Here is a 20,206-nt window from a genome sequence, read left to right as displayed (position 1 = left end):
ATCACAATTAATAATACTGATTTAAGAGTAAACAATGGATTACTGTAACAAAGACACTAAAATTGCTCTTTATTCCTATGCTCATGGGTTTTAAATTGATCTTAAATGAAGACAAAGAAGAGCTCAATAAATTCCACAAAGCATTAATTACTCGGGTTCCAATAAAATCTCTAATACACTAAAACTAGAAATTAATAACTAGGAGCTAACAACAATAAAAACCAAATAACTAAAACCATGTGAAAATTGAAAAAAAAAATTACCCTAACATAAGAAGCAAAACTCCAGGCACAGAATAGATAGAACTTTGTGATTCCAGTCTCAGTCCAAAGACTTTATCCTTTAATTAAAACATTGGCCCCTACACTTAACAATGACAAACTACAGAGCAACACTAAACACACAATGGCCTATAGGCAAAATCTGGCCCACCACACTTTTTAATAAATAAATTGTAAAAGATTTTGTTTATTTGAGAGAGAGTAAGTGAGAGAGAGAGAAGAACCAAGGGGAGGGGTGAAGGGAGAAGGAAAAGCAGACTCCTGCTTGAGCAGGGAGTCTGACGCAGGGCTCCATCCCTGGACTCCAGTATCATGACTGGAGTGAAAGGCAGACGCTTGGCCAACTGAGCCAGCCGGGTGCCCCAGTAAATAAATTTTACTGAAACACAATGAAGTACAATCATTTTTGTTTTGTGTATGACAGGTATTATGTTAACAGCAATTGACTAATTATAACAGAGACCATTTGGCCTGAAAAGCCTAAAATATTCACTCTCTGTCCCTTTTAGAATAAGTTTCTGAGATCTGATAAGGAGGAATGTGACACAATTAGATAAATTTATTTTCAAAACAAGATAAACATCTTCATGGACCATACATTTACAAAAAAGATGCTTTGTCTTAAAGGCAAAATCCGTAAGAATGGTGGCAACTTCCTATCCAATACAATAAATGCTCAAAGACAATGGAACAACTTTAAAATGCTCAAACCAAGAGAAAAAAAAAAAAAAAAAAAAGCCCTGTCATCCTAGATATATGGATGCTGAAAAAAATATCCAACAAAAATGAAGAGGAGTCACCTATTTTGGAAACAATCTGGCAGTTTCTTCAAAAAACTTAGATATATCTACCAGCTGGTTCAGCAATTATGCTCATAGGTATATTCTCCCCAAAATGGAAACATGTGTCTACAGAAATACTAGTAAACCAATTTTCTTAGCAGAATAACACATAAAAACTAAAGCTGGAAACAACCTCAAATGTCCATTCACTGATAACTAGACAAATGAAATATAGGATATCCATACACTAGAATATTTGACCATACAAAGAAGTGACATAGTGATACAGGGTACAAAAAGGTCATATGAACCTTGAAAAGACTATGCTGAGTTGAAGGAACTCAGACACAAAATGATCATGTGTTGTGTGACTCCATTTATACGAAATGTCTAAAATAGGCAAATTTATATAAAGAGAAAAATAGATGAGTGGTTGCTAGAGGGATGGAATTGGAGGAAATGAGCAGTGACTACTTATGGACATAGAGTTTCTTTTGGGGTGAGAGAAATATTCTGGAATGAGATGCTGATAATGACTGCACAACTCTGAACATATTGTACAGAACTGTACATTATAAAAGAGTAAATTTTAGGTATGTGAATTATATCTAAATAAAGGCACTACCAGACAAAAATGAAGATGGAGACTTCTGCTTTCGCTTGGACAACAGAAAGCTGGGAAGATCATTGCTTTCACACTAATAATGAAGAAAAGCCAAATAACCTTCAAAAGCATAAGTTTTCCTGAGTGCAGAAAGAGACTTGAATTCACAAGGCAACCATCCATAAAAATAAAATTCCTAAGAGTTACAAGCCACACCAAAGACAGAGTATCTATGAACTGTATCACGTTTGATAGGGCATGGGAAAAAGAAGGAGCCAACATACACAAAAGGGAAGAAAAAAGTCAGTTTTTAAAAGGCAATTAAGGACTATATTTTGGAATAGTGAGATTCCTTGAAAACAAGAGTAGTTGTATAGCAGCCTTAAGTGAATTTTTCGTATTGTTTTTACATAGTTTTACTTTGTTTGAATCTTTCATAATGAAATCTTTTCTCTTAAATACAAAATAAATACAATGAAGGTTATTAGTTTGTTGTAGAGGGATGGTGGGAATGTGCAAATGACAGGAACAGGAATTTCACAGAAAAGGAACCTGAATGGCCTATAAAATACAAATGGTTGATAACTGCACTAGTAGTGATGGAAATGTGAAATACAAAGAGAATATGAAATATTGTTTCATATCTGTATAGTGACAAAATGTCTTTATAAATTCCTGAAACTATTGTTGGTAAGGATGTGCGAAAACAGAGAATGGGAATTCTCATATACCTCTGACAAGGTTAAAAAGTGTTATTACCATAATCTGAGAAAATCTTTTGAAGTTGAAATGGCAATAACTTAGGAAATTTCAATTTCATATCTAAAGGTATACCCTAGAGAAATTCTAAAGTGTACATGGGGTATAAATTAGAATGTACATTTCAAAAAAAAAATAACATCAATCAATAAATTGAGTCATGTTAATGAACATATACTCTAGCTCCACTAAAATGAATGAATGAGATTTACACGTATAAAGAAAGGTACAGCTCAAAAAACAAACTGCAATAAAAAAAAGTTGCTGAATCATATCTACCAAATGGTACAATTTATATAGATGTAAAAACTATAAAAGAACATTATATATTGTACATGGTTATTTCAACATATAGTCAATGCATGAAAACATGCCATGTGGAAGATGAACATGAATTTCATAGTAACAGAAGGTGTGGAGGGAGATTAAGTTTTGAAGGAGGTAAACAGGGCTCCTTAGCTGATTTGTTATGTTTTTAAAAAAACCTATTTGAAGGAAATATGGCATAATGACAAGATTTTATGAATTATTGTGTTTCCTACTATATTCTCTCTGAAACTGTCCACATATTTGAAGTATTTAAAATTTGAACAAAAACTGTAACAAAAATTCTAAATTCAGAAGATTTGTCACCAAACTGGTTTCAAGCAAAAAAAAAAAATGTATTTCAAATGACTTTATTATAAAATAACAAAGATGAAAATAAAATTTTTGCTCAAGAAATTACAAAATAATAAAATCACTCTTTGGGGAGTAAGAGAAGAATTTAATTAAGTTAATCTGAGAGGTACTTAATTTATAAAATAGAAAAGTGTGGCAACATTAAGAAATGTAAGAGGTTTTTTCCCCCTCTAAAAAGAGGCCAAAAAACCTTTAGCAAGCATAGTAAAAATAAAGACAAAAAGATCACAGAAAACAACACAAAGAACTATAGGAGATACAAAATACACTAAAAGTAAAAAAGTAAATCTTTTATACTAATATAAAAGACCAGACAATAAAGAGATCCTAAAATAAATGCTTGGCAGAACGATTGGTTTAAAAAAACTTTCGAGAAATAAGATGGAAGTAAAAATGACAGGACTTGACAATGGTTTGGATGTTAAGACTGAATGAAAATGACCAGTTGTACAACTCCGAGGTTTCTTTGCTGGGTGGTTGGGTAGATGTCTGTCCTGCCAACTGAGTTAAAGAATATAAGGGAGACACAGATTTGAGGATAAAGATGACTAAGTAGAGCCAGGATATAATAACTTCCATGTGCCTATGAAACATCTTGGTACAGAGGTATGTTTCCTATTGTCACATCATTCCTTAAGAGCTCAGAGTGTTGTTTTTTCCAAGACTTATTTCCATTATTTTGTTTTTCTTTCTACATAAATCTTAACCACTTTGACTTTTTCCCCCACTTTGACTTTTCCAATTCAACCTCTCTTTATAATTTCTTGCCATATCCCAAGTGTGGAGATACCACGGTTCAATATAAGTAGAAACAAGTGGTCTCTGTTGTTTTCAACCATCTCCCAATCACACCAGAATTTCATTAGTTTTTCTGGGATATAACGCCTAGAAATATAAATATGTTCTGGGGGAAAGCTTAAAAAATCCAGTGAAAAATCAGTGAATCCAGAGACTGTAGATGACCACAACATAGGGTGATGTTGATCTCTACATCAAACTGTATTTTTTTGAATTTAGCTATCTAGTAGGTAAGATTTACTGAATAGGCTAACTCTAGGTAATTCCGATAATGATTCAAACCCACAAGATTAATGTAGCAAAGACTTAATGAGTCACACTATTGGATGTAGTTGCTAATCAATTCTTCATCTTTACCTTATCCTGATCAAGTTAAGATTTAAGATCTAGCCAAACAGGTAACATTGAAACTGTGCTTGGAAATGTTTATCTTTTGGGAAGAACTGACATTTACCAAAGCATGTAAGAACACCTCCTGGAAAATGTATCTTGGTGACAAATACACAAAAACAACATACTAAACTTAGTTTCAACATAATAATCGTGACAACTCCAAACAAGAACATTCATAGAGATCAGTTACTCATGTCTAGGATCTTGAATTATATAATTAAGTATAGCTTACCATAAATGGAATTGGTTTGGAAAATCTGGTTTCTTATACCAATGTAATTGATTAGAACTCTGAGAAGATGAAAATGTGATTGTTTCCCTCTAATACCACCCATTCTCCAGAACATACATATACAACCTCTAATACATAGCATCATTTGAAGCCCATTCCACTCACCTAATGACCTAAGGACCGCTCTTTAAAGAAACACTGTAACTGGCTTTACCCTTCTAACCATAAAATCTTTCACATAACATAAATACTGTGGTCTTTATAATCTAGCTAAAAATGATAACCAAAATTCCATTTTAAAAAATCAGTACTTACTGAACACTTATTATATTCCAGGTTCTGTTCTTTGTGCTCATTATGTATCAACTCCTTTAATCCCAAAGTGATGTTAGGACATATGTTACTGGTATAAGTATAATTTTAGAGGTTAGTAATGAGACAGAAAAAGTATTGAAAAATGTTAAAAACCTTACCCAAGTTAGTAATTGCTAAACATTGGATTCAAATCCTGGGTCGATGTGACCCTGAAGACAATAGCATTAGCCTCTGCTCTATTCTACTAGACAACACCCAAGGTGGGAATGCATCCCATCTGCCTTGCTGTAGCACTTTATTTTTATCCCATACTCTATATTGCCACACCAGTCTGGTATTTTGTCCCTAAAAGTGATACTAAACCATATGTTATAAAAACTTAGGAATAACCTCAAAGTTTACCATTCTATTTCAAATGTCCCAATTTCTCTTAGATATTAAAATAAGATTTGAATTGCTTACCTCAGATCCTGCTTATGAACTAAAATGAATCAAGGAATGAAGGAGACCTCCATGAATGTAACTAACTAAATCAGTGCTTCCTAAAATTAATTTCATTATGATAAATGTAGATGTTACTTATACCCAGAGCTTAATCAGCTTAGGGGCTTTGACTATCCCAAGACCTACTTGGCAATACTAAGAGAATCAATGCTTCAAGCTCAGCTATAACCTGTTCATAAAACTTTGACTACCAAGCTACCATCTAAAACTTTCTTAAGCCTTCTTGTATCTTTGAGCCTCAGTAACACATAGTTAACATCCTTTTTTATCTTGATGTATACTTAAAATAGCTGGTGAAAAAGGATGGGGGAGCAGTAATTGTGGTACTGAATATGGGGAAAAAGAAGGGTGAACAAAGAGAGTATCTTCTTTCTACTTTATTACACAAAATACTTTCCTCTACAGATATATGACAGTTCGTTCGCTATCCTGCAGGGTAAGAAATAACGTTATAAATCTAAAACATTAATAGACTCATACTGTATTTCAAGAAGTACATAGAGCAAAATTCTTCTCTGGGACTGACTTGGAAATGACAGAGGATGGCATGAAGGATCATACCCACTAGAGTGGCTTTCACATCCCAGAAATAAAAATGCATAATGATTTGTCTTTCATGTCTGAAAATGGTATTATTAACTCACCATTAGAAAGGGCATGTCCCAAAAAGTTTTCTGTGTAGTTTATAAATGGCATTATAATCTGAATATACTAGGGGAACATACTTGAAGAAACTGTGTTTTGAAACCAAGGAAATAAAACATTTCAATGCATAAAAAGAATTTACTAAAATAAAAGTGAAGAAATACAAACTCATTAAAACACTAGCCCTGAGGATGACATCTGATTAAACTTCAAAAAGACAAATTAAAATAATTTTCAAAAGTTTTAAAAATCATAATTCCCCAAATAAGTAATGATCAATAAGTGGCTAATCGGGCCTTTGAAAATATAACATGTAGTTCTAGAAGCAAGTATGAAATAAATATTATTTTGTCATTTTTTGGTTGATGATAAAATGTAAAGGCCTAAAATAGGAGAGAAGACTAACATTATCATATGGTTATAACAATGTTAGATGAAGATAAATTAAGAAGAGAGAAGCCCAGTAATTCTGCTTACTTAGTTCTGTTATCTTGAAGTAAATTACTTACCTCCTTTAATCTCTATTTCTTCATTTATAAAATGCATAATAGGGACTTCCAAGACAAAACTTCCTATTCCTATTGATAAATAAAATTATCAACCTTAGACGTGATAGACAGATAGATAGATAGATAGATAGACGGACACAGAGATAGATGGAAATAAAGCAAACAAGAAAACTTTGAGAAGTGGAGGGTAGAAGACCTGCTAGAAAACTCAGGACACAAGGAACAAAACAATGGCAAGTTCACTGGACTTCTTTTTTTCATATATCACACACTTGGAGATGAAGAAGCCAACAACACAATCTTGTTCTCTCAAGCCACAGGACCATGAAAAAGGCAGCCTCATAAAACAAGAAACAGTTAGGCAGTTACAATTCTACTCTAGCTAAACACCGCAGAATAAAGCGTGAACTGAACACTACCAATATCAGCAAAGATTAAGTCAAGACTATCACCATTGCCAGGGTGTAACAAAACACCCTAATATACCCAGTAGATTATGTCAGAAAAAATATGAGCAAAGATATAGGACTTTCAACCCCACCAGGCAATAAAAGTACTCCCCTACCTCAATGTCACCCCCTACCCATTCCAGTTGGAAGGGGTAAAAGGAAGTCAACTAAAATAGAAGATTTAAATAAGATTCTGAATATCAAAGTATAACACTGAAAGTGTAAAGGATTCAATAAAAAAAAATTCATCATATGAAGAAGGCACTACTGATTCAAGAAACTGAGAGATTCCTGAAAATGATAAAATCAAAGAAATTGACATCATAGCTCACAGTAATCAGGCTTCTAAAAACTGAAGGAGAAGAAAAAGTTTGAAAGCAAACAGTTAAACAACACATTGCCTTAGGAGGAAGACAAAACAATAATAGATTCATGAGCAAAAACCATGGAGGCCACAAGGAATTTGCATGGTATTTTTCAAGTGCTAAAATCAAAGAAATATAAATCTAAAATTCTATATCTACCAAAATATCTTTCAGGAATGAAGAGAAAATCAAGACATTCTCAGATAAAGGCAAATGAAGTTTGTCACCAGCAGACTGATTCTGAAGGAATAGCTAAAGGAAGTTCACTAACAAAAGGGAAATGGTAAAAAGAAATAATCTTAGAACAGGAAAATAAAGAAATGATCAAGTATGCAAAAATATGAGTAATGACAATAAATTTTTCATCTCCTCTCAAGTTGTCTAAATCACATCACACAGTTGAAACAAAAATTATAAGACTGTATGATGCACTTTTAAATGTACATAGAAGAATTACTTAAGATGGATTATACGGGGGGGATCAAGAGAGGGAAGGATTCTATACTTCATAACTGGTAATGACATCAATATATTTTAAAAAAGTTATGTGTAGGGGTGCCTGGTTTTCTCAGTGGGTTAAAGCCTCTGCCTTCGGCTCTAGTCATGATCCCAGGGTCCCGGGATCAAGCCCCACATTCAGCTTTCTGCTCAGCAAGGAGCCTGCTTCCTCCTCTCTCTTTATCTCTCTCTCTCTGCCTGCCTCTCTGCCTACTTGCGATCTCTGTCAAATAAATAAATAAACTCTTAAAAAAAAAAAAACTCTTAAAAAAAACTTAAAAAAAAAAACCAAAAAACCATATATTAAAAAAAAAAAACCAACTTATGTGTATACAATGTATACACTCTGGAAAATAGTATGGAGATTCCTCAAGAAGTTGAAAATAGAGCTACCCTATGACCCAGCAATTATGCTACTGGGTATTTACCCTAAAGATACAAATGGAGTGATCCCAATGGGCACATGCACCCCCATGTTTATAGCAGCAATGTTCACAAGAGCCAAACTATGGAAAGAACCTAGATGTCCACCAACAGATGAATGGATAAAGAAGATATGAGATAGATAGATTGATAGATAGATACAGATCTATCTATCTATATATATATAATATTATGCTGCCATCAAAAAATGAAATCTCACTATTTGCAACAATATGGATGGAACTACAGAGTATTATTAAAAGTGAAATAAGTCAATCAGAGAAAGACAATTGTCATATGATCTCACTGATATGAAGAATTTGAGAAACAAGGCAGAGGATCATAGGGGAAGAGAGGAAAAAATGAAACAAGATGAAACCAGAGAGGGAGACAAACCATAATAAGAGACTCTTAATCTCAGAAAACAAAATGAGGGTAGCTAGAATAGACGGAAATGGGAGGGATGGGTCATTGGGTGATGGACACTGGGAAGGGTATGTGCTATGGTGAGCACTGTGAATTGTGTAAAACTGATGAGTTACAGACCTGTACACCTGAAACAAATAATACATTAAATATTTAAAAATAATAAAAAATTAAAAAAAATTTAAAAGTGGCTGAGTCCCATTTATGCCATAAAAAATAAAATAAAAGGCAGGTTTAACATAAAAAAGTACCCACAAAACATATAAAGTATATACAATCTCCTGGGCCATAAAATAAGTCTCAATAAATATAAAAGAACTGATATCATACACAGTGTGTTCTCTGAACATAATGGGTTTAAATTTAGAAGTAAAAATTGAAAGATAATGGGAAAATAACCACATACTTTACAATGATCCAACACACTTCTGTAATCCACAGACTAAAGTGCTATCTCAGGACACCTGGCTGGCTCAGTCAGTAGAACATACAACTTCTGATCTTGGGGTTATGAGTCTGAGCCCCACAGTGGGTGCAGAGATTACTTAAAAATAAAATCTTTAAAAAACTAAGAGCTATTTCAAGGGGGATAAAAAATACCCTGAAAAGTATACAAGTGACAATGCAAAATATTGGGACACCTGGGGGGCTCTGTCCTTAAGCATCTGACTTCGGCTCCGGTCATGATCCCAGGGTCCTAGGATCCAGCCCTGCATTGGGCTCCCTGCTCTGTGGGAAAGCCTCATTCTCCCTCTCCCACTCCCCCTGCTTGTGTTTCCTCTCTTGCTGTCTCTCTGTCAAATAAAAAAATACAGTTTTTAAAAATGAAAAAAAAATCAAAATATCAAAATATTTAAGATACTTCTAAGGAAGTGTTGGGAAAAATATTTATATCACTAAATAATGCAACCATTAGGGAAGAAGAAAGCATAGGAATCAGAAATCAATGAAATTGAAAGAGGAAAAACATTAGATAAAATCAATGGAGCAAAGAGTTGGTTTTTTGAAAAGTTCAATAAAATTGGTAAGTCTCTATTAAGACTGATAAAGAAAAAGGTAGGGAAATATAAATCACCACTACCAAGACTGAAATAGGAGTTACCACTACAGAATCTGCACACATCAAAAATAATAAAGAAATACTACAAATAAGTCTATACATATAAATTTGGCAACTTGATAAGAGATCAATTATTTGAAAATTACAAGCTACCACAACTGACCTAATGTGAAGAAGAATGACAAAGATAGCTGCATAATTTATTAGGTAAATTTAATTTCTAATTCTAGAACTCTAACAAAATGTGAAGTATCAGATGGCTTCAGTAAAGATTCTACCAAGTCTTCAAGGAAGAATTAACATAAATTATAGAAAATCTCTTCTAAAATGTTAAGGAGGAAGATATAATTCCTAAGTCTTATGATGAGGCCAGTATTTACCTGGTATCAAACAAAAGACAATGCTAAATAAATAAATAAAGTACAATAATCTCTCATGAACATAGATACAAGAATCCTGAACAAATATTAACAAATAGAAACCAATGATGTATAAAAACATTTGCACACACTGACAATTGATTTGTATTCCAAGAATGTAATATTATCTTAATATTTGAAAATCAATCATTGTAATCACCATATTAACAGACAGAACAAGAAAAATGACAGGATCATGTTAATTGCCACATACAAAAGCGTATAACAAAATTTGACACTGATTCATGATAAAAAGAGTCATAAAAATAACAATAGAGTAGAGCTTCCTCAATCTGATAAATAGCATATACACAAAACCTTTTAACATTACACTTGCTGGTTAAAGACAAATGGTTTGCCAGGAGGATTGGGAGCAAAGCTAGTCTGCCTACTCGGACAACTTATTCTTAATAATCATTGTGCTAGAAGTTGTAGTTTTAAATTGAGCAAGAAAAATTACAAACTACAGAAAAGAGAATGAAATAAAACTATCAGTATTGGCAGATGACAGGATACAAAATCCAAGTAGTCTACAAAAAAACTGGTAGTATAAGTATTTTCAGCAAGGTCACAGGATAGAAGATAAATAGCAAGTATTATACATATTTCTATATGTAAGCAAAGAATACATGGACACTAACATTAAATTGTAACACAATCACAAATGCTCAAAAAAACTTCTGAAGTGTAAATCTAACATATTCAGGACTCGTTTCAAGAAAACTATAAAATGTAGCTGAAAGAAATCAAGGAACAAAATAAAACGAAAGACATACAGTGTTCACAGACTGGAATACTAAAGATGTTGATTCCCCACAAATTGTTCTATAGGCTTACCAAAATCCATATCAAAATATTGGCAAAATTTGTGTAGACACAGAGAAGCTTATTATAAAATTTATACACAAATGCTCAAGCCATAGAATAACCAAAATGATCTGGAAAAATTAAAATCACATGGGAAAGGTACCACTGTAACTGATACTAAGTGTTACTACTCAACTACAGAAATCATGGCAGGGATATTGGCAGAGGGACCAATGGAACAGAATAAAGAACCCATAAAAAAGGGGTGTCTGACTGGTTCAGGGAGTGGAACATGCAACTCCTGATCTCCGGATTGTAAGTTTGAGCCTCACATTGGGTATAGAGTTTACTTTAAAAAAAAAAAAAACCAGAAACAGACCCACATGAATATGTCCATCTGATTTTTAGCAAAACTGCAAAAGCTATTTAATGAAGTTAGGATTGGCTTTTCAACAATGGTGCTCTAGCAATAGTACATGACAGGAAAACAGATGAACCTCAACCTCAACTTCACAACTTATTTAACAATTAACTCTAACAGATCATAGAAGTTAATGATCCATAGAATTTCAAACTACAAAACTCAAAAAAAAAAAAAAAAAGAAAAAAAGCAAAGGTGAAATCCTTGGGATGTAGGGCAAGGCAAACAGCTCTTGGACTTGTCATCAAAAACATGATCAATGGGGCTCAATCCATTAAGCAACCAACTCCATTTCAACTCAGTTCCTGATATCAGGGTAGTGAGATGGAGCCCTGCACTGGGCTCCGTCCGCACTAGGTGTGGAGTCAGCTTAAGACTCTCTTCCCTCTGCCCCCCACCCCCTCGCTCGCACACTCTCTCTTTCTCTTAAAAATAAAATAATAAATCCTTTTAAAAAAAAAAACCTGCATGTGAATCTGTAATTTTATTATAATGAAACAGCTTACGCTAAATGAGAATTTCTCCATGACCACACCAAAAGGCTCATCATTTAAACTTCTCAAAACAAGTGTGATGGTGAAATGAGATGTCGTAAAATTAAAGCCTCCCTTTGAAAATAACCTCTGCTTGGTTTCAGTTTCACAGACTGCCTATTTCTCATGTGACATTATATGCCAAGTCATGTGACATTCCCCACTGATGACCCTGAAGCTCCCCACAGTAGTAGAGAACATTGAGAACCAAGAAAGTTAGGGTTGGCATGTACAGGGAATAACAGATAAATCCAAAACATACTTTAGACCATTTTTGTTGAAACATGGAAAACAAACATTTTATGTCATTCCGGTCATAACCTTTTAACTTCAAAAAAAGTTTGATTTAAAAAGTGGATAATACTACCTATTTGTGTATGGTAGAAGACATTAAATGGAATAATACTAATTATAACTGCAACAATAAACCCAACTCATAATTACAGCCCTGCTTCTGAGGCTAAAGGAAGAGAATTGAGGATAGTGAGAATATGATTGTTCTAGGGAGGGGGGGTTAGAAATAAAACACAGCACAAAAATTGTAAAATCTGAGGCTGTAGTTCTATCCAGAAAACTCCTTAAACTATTAGTTAAAATATTAAACATTAAAAATAAAGAAATAAATAAATTAAATATTACACAATATTTCAGGATTGGATTTGAAGAAATTAACTTGCCATGCTAATTACACTTTCCAATTATGGGTCTCTTCATTTCTTAACCTAACACAAACATGCACACACATTTGATTCTTTTTTTTAAAAAGATTTCATTTATTTGACAGACAGAGATCACAAGTAGGCACAGAGGCAGGCAGAGAGAGAGGGAGGGAAGCAGGTTCCCTGCTGAGCAGATAGCCCGATGTGGGACTCCATCCCAGGACCCTGGGATCATGACCTGAGCCGAAAGCAGAGGCTTTAACCCACTGAGCCACCCAGGCGCCCCACACACATCTGCTTCTAAGCTCTAAAAGAGCAGCAACTAAGAATTATAATTTTTAGCCATTATACCCTTGCATAGAGCCTGGCACTTAGAAAACTCATACATATTTGTATTCTACGCCACTCAAAGTGTGGTCCATGGACAAGCATCATCAGCATGTCCTAAGAGTTTATTAGAGATGCAGAGTCTCAGGCTCTATTTTCTACTTAGTAAATCAGAAAATGCATTTTAACAAGATGTTCAAGTGATTCATTTACATATTATAGTTGAAAAGCACTACTCTAGACAATCAGCAATTGGATTGATTACTGTTGTGACAACGAATTTCAAGATAGAAAATAAAAATGTAATACTTTCTCTATATAAGCATACTTTGTTTTATTGTCCTTTGCAGGTAACTCATTTTTCACAAATTGAATGTTAGGGCAACCATGTATTCAGCAAGTCTATAGCCACAATTTTCCAATGGCATTTTGTTCTTCTCTTATTGCTATGTGACATTTTGGCCATTCTTGCAATGTTTCAAACATTTACATGATTATGTTTCTTATGTTGATCTGTCAACAACCAATCTTTGATGGCGTTATTGTTAATTGTGTTAGGGTGCCGCAAACCATTCCCATATCAGATGGTGAACTTAATCGACGAAAGATGTGAGTGTTCTGCCTCTTCCATGGACTGGCCTTTCCCTGTCTCTCTCCCTCTCCTCTGTCCTCCCTATTTTATGAGAAAATCTAATAATGAAGAACGTAGGTAAATGAATAACTCTACAATGGCCTTTTAAGTGTCCAAGTGAAAGGAAGAGTGACATATTGCTCACCTTAGATTAAAAGCTAGAAATGGTGAACCTTCACAAGGAAGGCATTTCAAAAGCCGAGATAGGCTGAAACCTGGCCTCTTCTGCCACACAGCCATGTTATGAACGCAAAGAAAAGCTCTTGAAGAAAATTAAAAGTGCTACTCCAATGAGTACACAAATATTAAGAAACCAAAACAGCCTTATTGCAGATATGGACAAAATTTTAGTGGTCAGATGAGCTACAACATTCAAGATTATACCATTTGCACACATTTCGATTGCAATACATAACCTGACCTACTCTGTTCTATGTAAACTGTGCTCTCAAAGTTACCTTTGATAACCAAATCTCCCTCTGATTCTTTCCCCAGACTTTCTATAGCAGGTATCCAAGGCATAATTCAATCACTACACAATACAAGCTAACTCTTAGTGTATAACCTCCCAGGAGATGAGTTTTGCTAATATCTTACAACGTGAAACTCAGTATTTGGAAGATACCAGGAGGAAGCAACATGACCAAAGCCATCAAATCCTAATCCATCTACCCAAAATCACCACCTTCTCTCCCCCCTAAGAAACCTCTCCTTCCACACACTCAGTCAGGCACCATATAGTACAACTTAGTAGACAAAGGGATAAGTTGTTTCACTGGTAGTAACACATTATAAATGGTCAACTTTCTAGAAAACTTGAGGATACTCACAGTAGCTGTGGGAGAACAAATATTGTTTAACTACATACATATGCTATAAAGCATGAGTGGCATGTGCACCAATTAGATTCCCACTGCCTTTTGAAAATTGGAAGTAAAGCTTACTCAGTGTATTAGTTTGGAAAGCATTAAATCATTGATTTGAAATAAGCATTTTTGTCCATTTAGTTTTTCACTCAAATATTTATTTATTGATTCCTAGCAGTGTGATTTTTATGTCGATTTAATTATAATTGACTTAATTAATTCACTGATTTAAATTGATTAATAGACTCAACTAATCAAACACTGAACGGGTGTTACTCTTGAGATATTTTGCAGAAGGGGGAACCTGAGTGGCTCAGTTGATGAAGCGTCTGCCTTTGGCACAGGTTGTGATCCTGGGGTCCTGGGATCGAGCCCTGCATCAGGCTCGCTGCTCAGGGAGCCTGCTTCTCCCTCTCCCTCTGCCTGCTGCTCACCCTGCTTATGCATTCTCTTCTCTGACAAACAAATAAATAATTTTTAAAAAGATATTTTTTAGGAAGAATAGAAGTCCCTAATAAGTTCACTTTTAAGGGAGATTAGCATCCGTAGGTAGATAATTTGGCTGGGTCTGTCTGAGTCTTTCAGAAGAACTTAAAAGCGGGACTGAGGTTTCATCAGGGGAGAAAAGAAATTTTGTCTGTGAACGACAGAGTCAGCCCATGACCATATATTCAAACCTTTTCACAATCTTCCCTTCATCCCTGTCCTCAGGATTTAGGAATTGCTTAGTCAGTTTCCACATATTGTAAGCAAATGCTTTGTAATCTCCCTCTGCTATTGCATATCCCCCACCTCCAACACATACACTTTAGCCTTGAACAATATTGGTTTCAAGAGGATAGGTCTACTTATACATAAACTTTTTACAGTATACTACTACGAATGTATTATCCCTTCCTTATAATTTTCTTAATAAGGTTTTATTTTCTCTAGTTTGCTACATGATCAGAATATAGTTTAAACAATACATATACAAAAGATGTGCTCATCCACTACATATGTTAATGATAAGGCTCCCAGGCAACAGGCTATTAATAGATAATACTGGAGGGAGTAAAAAATTGTATCTAAACTTTAGACTGCATGGGGGGATCGCTGTTCCTAATCTCTGGGTTTTGCAAGGTTCAGTTGAGTGTGTGTCTGTGTGTGTATGTGTTTAATAAATTCCATGTGCGAATGTGGCTAGACTGTAAAGTCCCTGATGTAAGTGTTGCTGTGAAAGTATTTTACAATTATGGTTAACATCTGCAATCAGTTGAGAGTTAGTTAAGCAGATTACCCTGCATAATTTTGGTGAGCCTCATCCACTCATGTGAAGATATTAAGAATATGAAGTTCACCATATAAGGAATGAAGAAATGTGTGAAAGATATATAGATTTCCCATATATTACTTCTTTCTTATTAGTATATATTTGATATATATTATATATACCGTACATCACTTATATATCTCCTATTAGACCAGTAACATTGCACTGTATTGTCTAGGAGATTCAGACAGATAAAAGGAATTACCATCTGGTGGAAAAAATAAGAAAAGAGAAATAATAAATATGTGATACAAAGTGATGATAAAACTAAAAGAAGTAAAGTTATTTGGAAGTTCAAAGGAGGAAGACAAAAACAGATGAAGGACTAATTAATCAAAATTAAGCAAATGGGTGTGATTTTTTTAATGATATTTAATACAAGTTAAAGTTTAATTCAATGTTTTCTTCAGAGATCAGTTGTCCTGAAGGCAAAAATATACATTTAACTCTTTTGGCACCATAAAGAAATGATTTAGAGGAAGATTATGATTAGATTAGAATGATGGAAATAAATATTTTCTCAATTTAATATTTTACCACATCACATACAACAGTTTGTATGTACAGAAATCCTTAATAAATACAAATGAAATATGTCTATGGCAACAATTACTCTTCATTTCTGGGACAAATAAAGATTTTGAATTTAGCTCAGACTTAGTATTAGTAATGTGCTCGTAGTTTATCTTATTTGGTAGAAAGAAACATAGATGTCATAATAATTAAAAAGTATGCTGGCAACAATTCCTCTTTTGTTTTTGCCTCTAGTATGCCCTGTCCCTCCTCTCATAATTTCTCTTTCATTTTCTTTCATTTTCACTTTAAATCTAGATAGCTAAAAATCAAGTTGTTTTTCACTGATGTACCTAAGAGTATGAAGAAACAGTCACAAATCACAATCTTATAAAAAAATGAGAATAGTATTCAATTAAATTGAGCAGAGAGATCCCTTAAGAAATTAAAAATAGAGCTACCCTATGACCCTGCAATTACACTACTGGGTATTTACCCCAAAGATACAGATATAGTGAAAAGAAGGGCCATCAGTACCCCAAAGTTCATAGCAGCAATGGCCACGGTCACCAAACTGTGGAAAGAACCAAGATACCCTTCAATGGACGAATGGATAAAGAAGATATTGTCCATGGAGTATTATGGAGTATTATGCCTCCATCAAAAACGATGAATACCCAACTTTTGCATCGACATGGATGGGACTGGAGGAGATTATGCTGAGTGAAATAAGTCAAGCAGAGACAGTCAATTATCATAAGGTTTCACTTACTTGTGGAGCATAAGGAATAACATGGAAGACATGGGGAGATGGAGAAGAGAAGTGAGCTGGGGGAAATCAGAGGGGTAAAGGAACCATGAGAGACTGTGGACTCTGAGAAACAAACCAAGGGTTTTAGAGGAAGTGGGGTAGTAGGGATAGATGAGCCTTGGTGGTGGGTATCAAGGACGGCACGTATTGCAGGGAACACTGGGTGGGGTGCATAAATAATGAATCTTGGAACACTGAAAAACTAAAATAAAATTTTTAAAAAATTAAAAAAAATAAATTGAGCAGAAAGCATTTCCCACCTGATCAAAAATGTAATACCAATCAGTCTACTAGATAAAAAACAAAATCAAGGTTTTACCTAGGAAAGAAAGAGAACTTTCTGCATGCAGGATGAACACAGGGTTAATGTTCACTGTCAAAGTATGAGATCCCACATGGTTACAACACAACATATATACATAATAAATTTAGGTTGAGTAAATTGCACGAAATATCTCCCTGTTTACAGTTATGCAGATCCATTTTTACACATGTTAGGTTACCTCCCAGATGAAATAAAGACAAAGCTCCAAGTATGGGGTTATAAGTTCTCTTCCATGCACTGCAAAGCTCTCTCAGCAGGAAACACTATTCCACAGGAGCAGGTACTATGACACATTTTTAATCAGAGCTCTACAATTTAATCCCCCTGGAACTGTGTATCAGAGAGGAGCAAAGGCACTCTTTCATTAAAATAAAAGTCCCTTCCATTAAAAAAATAGGAATTTTCATTTACAAAAAAAAAAAAAAAAAGTGGACATTCACTAAGTTGGTTCCTAAATGATATTCAAGGGAAAAAATGTGAAGTTCAGAAAACAGCACGAACCTCAATCAGATGCTGAAGAGTTTGCAATTTACAAGGAGAGAAATAAACTTAGTTATTTCTTTCTTTTTTGGGAAGGGGGCAGCCTAAACTTAGTTATTTCTTTAAAAATTACAACTGAATGAAGCAATTTAATTGAAATGAGACACATCACTCAGTTAAGAGTTTAAATGCATCACAACAAAGCTTACTGATACTATATGTTGTATCAAAAATCATCAAGGGAAAAACATATAAAGACCACTTTTTACTACCAATGGTAACTAACCTTATACCTGTAGCCCATGGTTGTAAGATCCAGGAAATGTGTAATTTATTGCTCTTAGATTAAGAACATGATTTCTACACAATTCAATTAATTTTATAAGCATCTAATTTACATAAAATAACATGGTTACAAGAAATGATGAAGTACAAAAAGATATAGTGCTAAGTATCTAAAACAAGGAGAATCATCCTGTAGTACAAGGTAAGGTGGGAAGGAGCCTGGGTGGCTCAGCTGGTTCAGCATCTACCTGTTGATTTTGACTCAGGTCATGATCTCAGGGTCTTGAGATTGAGCCCCACATGGGGCTCCCACTCAGTGGGGTATCTACTTGAGATTCTTTCTCCTCTGCCCTGCTACACTCTCTTTCTCTCAAATAAATAAATTCAAAAGGAAAACAAAAAAAAAGAAGAAAAAAAGAATTTGCACCCCAGTGCAAATTACCTCCATTCCCATCTCCATATTTCTCTAAGAGTGATCCTCCAATGAGACCATTTTTCTCAAGATTATTTCAGGTAATGAAATCACTTATCTATATACACTCAGCCTTAAGCTAATTTGAATTAAGTGAAAAGCCCATACTTATAAAGTTGTAATATATAAACCCAACTAACTGGTATGCAGGTAAAATAATTTGTGAAACCTGAAACAAAATCAGTTAACAGAGCAAAAATGTTAAACCCATTGTTTGGTCTTTCATAGACAAAACTCCTACATGAATGCTAGATTGTCATATGGCTATTAAAAGTGTTTATTTTATATAAAACATGGTTAAGAGTTATATCACTTTAAATGCAAAAGAAAAAAGCATAGATTAACAAAATAGGTCAATCAGAGAAAAACAATTATCATATCATCTCCCTGATATGAGGAAGTTGAGAGGCAACGTGGGGTGTTTGGGGGTAGGAAAGGAATAAATGAAACAAGATGGGATCAGGAGGGAGAAAAACCATAAGAGACCCTTAATCTTACAAAACAAACAGGCTTGCGGGGGAGGGAGGGGGGTTGGGTTATGGACATTGGTGAAGGTATGTGCTATGGTGAGTGCTGTGAAGTACGTAAACCTGGCGATTCACAGACCTGTACCCCTGGGGCTAATAATACATTATATATTAATAAAAAAAAAAGCAAAGAAAACAGCATAGAGCAATATGTACAGCAAGCTGCAATTATGTGAAAATATGTGTATAAGTGGATAAAGGAAAAGAAAGGGAATACACACGGATGAAAATAGCTGCTATTAGGATTATATAATTATAGAATTTTTCTCCTTTGAAATCTTCTTTAATACTGTTGATATGTAAACTTCTTCACAAAAATAAACAAAAAATTCAAACAAAAAACCAATCTAGCCAAAACAAAACAAAACAAAACAAAAACAAAAACAAACTTCTAGCTCATGGCTCAGTAAAATTTTCATTTTTAGCAATACAATTGAATATCACAAAAATGTATCACAAAATATATAGGTCAAACTCAATATTCTTGTTAATAATGGGTCCTCCCTTTTCCCATCCAAGAATTTCCTCAAGGTATGAGAAAAGGCAGAACCAGTACACACTGTTGCCCATTAACAGGATTTCTATGGTAGGAAAGATCTAGTTTAAAACATTACAATTTCTTACTTGAAAAAGATACTCAGTCTTATTAATCTTTGTAATCTTATCTTGGGCTGGGCATATATTAGGTGTTCAATAAAGGTTTTGAACATTAATGGATAAAGGATTATCAATTATATCTGCTCACAAACTTTTGTGCTACAACCTATAGTAGTGACTGTGAGTAAGATTTAACTGACATGCCAGGATAATTATGTTTCATTATCAAAAACATAATATTCAGTGATTTTTGTAAAATTTGTCTGTTGAAAAAGAATGCCTAAATTATTCATTGTAGAAAACTTTTCAATATGTAAACATGTAAAAAAGATTTTAAAATACATTATGTAGGGGGCGCCTGGGTGGCTCAGTGGGTTAAGCCTCTGCCTTTGGCTCAGGTCATGATCTCAGGGTCCTGGGATGGAGCCCCACATAGGGCTCTCTGCTCAGCGGGGAGCTTGCTTCCCCCGCTCCCTCTCTCTGCCTGCCTCTCTGCC

The sequence above is a fragment of the Lontra canadensis genome, unplaced genomic scaffold, assembly GCF_010015895.1.
Source record: "Lontra canadensis isolate GAN:19392208 unplaced genomic scaffold, GSC_riverotter_1.0 scaffold81, whole genome shotgun sequence".
In the NCBI taxonomy this organism is placed as follows: Eukaryota; Metazoa; Chordata; class Mammalia; order Carnivora; family Mustelidae; genus Lontra; species Lontra canadensis.
This window is presented reverse-complemented; position numbering follows the sequence as displayed.